We start from the raw sequence: 5,702 nt of genomic DNA, 5'->3' as shown, positions 1-5,702 counted from the left end.
TCCCAGACGCTCTCCATCCAATAACAGAGCTTGAGTGATTCTGCAAAGAAGAATGGGCAGAAATGTCCCTCTGTAGATGTGGAAAGCTGAGAGAGACGTCCCCCAAAAAAATTGCAGATGGAATTGCAGCCAAAGGGGGTCCTACAAAATACTGACTCCAGGGGGCCGAATACAAATGCTGCCACACTTTTCACAGATTTATTGGTCACAAATGTAGGAACCATTTCTCATTTTCCTTCCACTTCACAATTATGTGCCACTTTGTGTTGGTCTATCACATCCAATCCCATTGTAACATGAAAACATGGGGGACATTTCAGGGGGGGAATACGTTGTAACATGACAACATGGGGGACATTTCAGGGGGGAATACATTGTAACATGACAACATGGGGACATTTCAGGGGGGTAATACATTGTAACATGACAACATGGGAGATATTTCAGGGGGGGGATACATTGTAACATGACAACATGGGGGACATTTCAGTCGTGAGGAAGACTTTTTCAAGCCACTGTATATAACACTGATATCTGTACACTGGGTGCCACTCAGTGTACAGATATCACTGTTTTATATAGGGAATAAAGAATAGAAGACTACTATTAACCCCTTGCCTACAGGGCACTTATACCCCCTTCCTGCCCAGGCCAATTTTCAGCTTTCAGCGCTGTCACACTTTGAACGACAATTGCGCGGTCATGCAACACTGTCCCCGTATGAAATTTTTATCATTTTTTTGAGACAAATAGAGATTTTTTTGGTGGTATTTAATCCCCTCATGGTTTTTATTTTTTGCTAAACTAACCAAAAAACAACTGAAATTTTGAAAAAAAAAAAGTTTTTTTCATTGTTTTTGTTATAAAATTTTGTAAATGAGTAATTTTTCTCCTTCGCTGATGTGCGCTAATGAAGCTGCAGTGATGGGCACTGATGGGCATTGATAGGCGGCACTGATGGGCACTGATGAGGATGCACTGGTAGGTGGCACTGATGGGCATTGACAGACATCACTGATGGGCACTGAAAGGCAGTACTCATATATGGCACTGATAGGCGGCACTGATAGGCAGCACTGACTGGCACTGTTAGGTGGCACTGACGGGCACTGATAGGTGGCACTGATTGGCAGTACTCATAGGCGGCACTGACTAGCACTGATAGGCAGCTCAGATGGGCACTGATATGTGGCATTTATGTGCACTGGAAGGCACTGACATGTGGCATTGATTGGCACTGATATGTGGCATTGATTAGCAATGATATGTGGCATTGATGTGCATTGATTGGCACTGACAGGTGGCATTGACGGACACTGACAGGTGGCACTGATGGGGCTACACTGATCATCAGCTGCCCCATTGCAACACTTCATTTTTTCCTCCTTTCAGCAGCGGCATATCCAGAGGATGGACTGAGCCTCTCTTGGGGCCCTCTAGTGACCCCGGGCCCTCGGGCAGTGCCCGAATGGTCAGTCCGCCCCTGCTTCTGTGTTATAATCAACCCAGGAGGTGTACAGTTGAGTGTTAAAATCAGTACACACCCGAGTAATCTCCTCTGGGTATGAAGCACCTGTGAGGTATCATAAGCACAAGGTATAAAGGAGGCTGGGACATCCAGTCTTGCCAGGTAGGCTAGCATTTTACTATTCTTATCCCCATATTCATATCCATATGTTGTTGTTGATAAAGCAACTTCTTTTGAGTCTTTTCTACCAAAACCAGATCAAGCTGTGTAGTGGCCTCCTTCCACAGCTGATAATTACTGGGAGAAGGGTTTTAACATATTCCAGTTCAGCCTCCAAGACTGTTCATGCATGGACACTTTCCAGGCCCTATCTGATCTAAGTTGTTTGATCGTCCCCATAATATTGCCTCCTAATGTAGCCTCATAGGCATCCCTATGTGCATCTTTTTAAAATGAAGAATAAACCTATTATTTTCTGGATAAAGGTGAAACATATAAATACTTTTTGTTCTAAGAGGACAGATAAGAGATTGTTAGTTCCTTTCTAAACCACCTCATGATAATCTCTCTCATTCTTTTTTGTATTTATTTTAAGTATCCATATACAGGGGCACCAACAATATATATTTGGGATTTTGCACATGTGTATTTACTCCCAAAAGCACCACACAATCTAACATCTCTACTACCATTTGCTTTTCAATTTTGGAACTCCAAAGGCTAGTTAGTGCAGACCCATTTAAGATTTTCACCCTTTTTCGCTTGTTGATGCTGGCCCTATAGTTGAAGGTATCTTATATTTCTGACCCATGTGCTCCCTGCTGTGAACATTAATAGCGTGTTCTATTGCCATGCTGGGACTGAACTTTTGGTGTAGATCCTTCATGGCTGGATTCTCAGAGACACAGTGGGATGTCCTCACTATGGCAGTCATTGCTGCTAATGCAGGCCATCTAGTACTACCCGCTTCCCTTGCCTGGCATCTTTTCCTAGCAGCATTCTAGCCAGAGGTGTGACTTAGAGTAAACAGCCAGCTCCCTGTTTATGCCAGTGGCTCCTGCCCTCTCAAACATTGTCAGTTTTGTTAAGCTGGCCATATATTGATTGTAAATCAATGAATTCAGCAAGGACTGGCCAAATTTCGATCCATGTATGGCTGTACCCACTCCAGAAAAATCAATCTAATGCCCAACTTCTCTCGACCAGGAATGTTGGAAAATTGTTACTCGATCGCATGCAGGCAAACAGCTGAAGCACTGATCAGTGTATTCTGACAGCAGAGGAGTCCTTCTTTCAGAATACAATAGCACAGAAGGGATGGTTCCTCAATCCACCTCGTGTGTTTGGATGGGGGAATATGTTCATTTTTTTGATCAGCCCACTGGCTGATAAGAAGAAAACCAGATCCACCTATGGCAAGTTTTAAAGAGAAATGAAGTGTGGGACATGTAACCCTTGAATGGCAGTTCATGTAATGGTACTACATGACATCAGGCTGCCTTATAGCGCTTACCTTTGGCAAATGCTATTCAAAACTAGACAAAGTGACTGATATTGGGTAGAATGTGGAAGGATTGGAACCCCTGCTGTGTTTTTATTGCCATCTGGGTCTTGTCATGGAAATTTTGTATTTTTGGTTGAACTTTAAATGTGTCATATATTGTTGTTATTCATATGTCTCTCGTGTGGCTTAATTAAAGCTCTGAAGGCTGCAATTGGGCCATGCGCATGTACAATGTATGTATTACAGTACTCAGCTCGGTAATGGATGAGATGGCAGATCTGCGCTTATAGACCGGCGTGTATACCACCATGGCATTCAACGCGAATGCCGCCGGCGGTAGGCCGCGGGCCTGTATCCACATATCAGCAGCATAGTACCACATGGACTCCGTACCGCAAGGGCGCCAAGCAGTGTGAACTCCGTGTGTAGGCTCATGTATATCTTACAAGCCATTACCAACCTGAACTGTATCTGGATGGATGTGTTTTAATAAAGAGCATATCGGGCCCATCCAGATACAGACTGATGTTTCTAGGGAATGCTTGTACAGAGAATTTACATATCACTAGGAGATAGTAGGACAGGAAGTCTGCTCTCCTCAGAGCATGGGGGGAGGGAGGGGAGGATTGGTGATAGATAAAAGGAAAGGCTATGCTCCAATCGGAATGTACATCCTGTGTATAGGCACTCCCCATTGCATTGTTCTGTGGGAGGGGATTGACCTTATTCATGTGGGGGGGCGTGTGTCTGCTTGTAAATAAATATCGGAGGCTGGAGTTGGATCCGCCTCTTTGTGAATTCCAACAGCAACCTGAGAGTGTCGCCTGATCATTCCTGGGTAACCGAAACTCTATTTCCCCACATCTCAAGATAGTAACCCAGTTGGAGGGGCAGGGATTGTGGCGTTTAGCTGAAGTCGTGGTAAGCAAGATTCACACAGCTTTATGGGGGATTTCTATGCATCCAACTGCAAGTACTCACGGTAAGGAGAAATTAGTTCAAAGCAAATTTCCAAGACAGTTTGGCGAGCCAGTGGATACTAACGAAAATTCTGCGATAGCTAACCCAGTACGAGGGGGGAATGAGCTAACATGAACTAGCAAAAAGTATGCCGGCACATTTCAGGTCTCTCTGCCGTTAAGAGGATCGCTTTTTGCGCGTTCGTGTCGCTGATTTCGCTCTCTGTTAGCTAACGTGAATTCTGCTTAGCAAGGACCTTTTGTCCTAAAAATCTTGATTTGTGGGTGAAAGACAAGGGATTTTCTCTGCTGAGAGCAGCAGAGGGGTGGGTTTGGTTGGCTGGATTTGGTCAAATTTAAAAATCTTTCAACCAAAAATTAAACGGGTATATGTTTTAGTGGGTAAAAGTTGTTGCATAGTGTTAGGTAAGTATTTGCGGGTTGTAGGTACTGTGGTAATTGCTTTACCTCCCTCCACGTGGGGTAATTATTACAGTGCTGAAAGGTTTAGGTTAATTGTTAACTGTTGTAAGACCTTTGTGTGTATATAGTCTGTGCAGTGTTTTGTCAGTACTCTGTTACATGTGCATGTTAGTGTGATATGTTGGTGTTTTATGTCTGTTCTGTGATCGTGTCAAATTGTGTTGTATGTGTACTGTATATTGTTGTGTAATTGTCCAGTGTATGTTCTGTCCAAAAGTCTGTTTTATGTAAGAGGTTAGAGGCAATTTTGAGGCTAGTGTCTGCCGTGTGCTTTCTCTGTTGGTGGCCATTCTAGTGTCTGCCATGTGCTTTTTCTGGTGGCCATTTTACTGACTGCCATGTGCTTTCTCTGGTGGCCATTTTGTTGACTACCACATGTGCAGTAATCTCTATGCAATGTGCATGAAGTTTCCTATATGCATTTGACCCATTTTGTGTTTTTAATCCAAATTTTTACAGTTTAAGTTGTTTGCTTTTAGCTTTAAATTTGCGTATTGCCAGCCATTTTAAAGTGTGTTAAGCGAGTTTTTCATCACGTGTTCCACATTTAGTGAGCGCGGTGAAGTCTGGGTTTTTGCACATAGATTTCTTGTATAGTGATTATGTTTTTCTTGTTAAAAGTAGTTCCTTATTGTAAAGCGGGTTTGTTTTAAGCTGCTGCGTCACGTGTTTCGCGTCCAGCAGACTTTTTGTGTAAACGGTTTTAGGTGGTTGCAGCGAAGATCGCGTGTGTAACGTGGATCGTTTAGTGGCGCTGGTAGGAGTGATTTTTGCGTCAGCAACAGGGATATTTTTGGAGCAGTTTTTCGGTTCACCTCTGTGTAATTGTTTTACTGCAAAACGTCCCGTGTTTTTCATAAGGATCCACTTTGTCCTTTTTAACGGGTTTTTCAGGTTGAAAAGGGGTTTTTCTGTGTGTATTAGGAAAGTTTTTTCTTTACACAAATTTCCTAAAGGTCAGTTAGCAGGTTTCCGGCCAACCAGTGACCCCTAAGTAACATCCAAGAACCCCTCTTTTTGTTTTGACTTGTGTTAGCTACTGTGTGCAGGGAGAGAAAAGCCACTTTCATCATTGTGCGGTGTGGCCTGCCAAACACAGTGGGTGATGAGAACCACATAAATTACGCTGTGCGAGTGTGCGGTCCAGGGAAGTGTAACGCTTAGCCTGGTTACCACAAACACTTCGGGTGGTCAGGATCACATAAATTGCGCTGTGGGAGTGGGAGGTGTGCTCCCAGTCTGACAGCCACTTGATGCGCTTCGGGTGATCGATAAGAATCACATAAAT

The sequence above is a fragment of the Staurois parvus genome, unplaced genomic scaffold (genome assembly GCF_062004578.1).
Source record: "Staurois parvus isolate SC_StPar_1 unplaced genomic scaffold, SC_StPar_1.0 ptg000062l, whole genome shotgun sequence".
Taxonomy (NCBI): Eukaryota; Metazoa; Chordata; class Amphibia; order Anura; family Ranidae; genus Staurois; species Staurois parvus.
The sequence above is the reverse complement of the archived record's forward strand: the minus strand, read 5'-3'. Positions refer to the sequence as shown.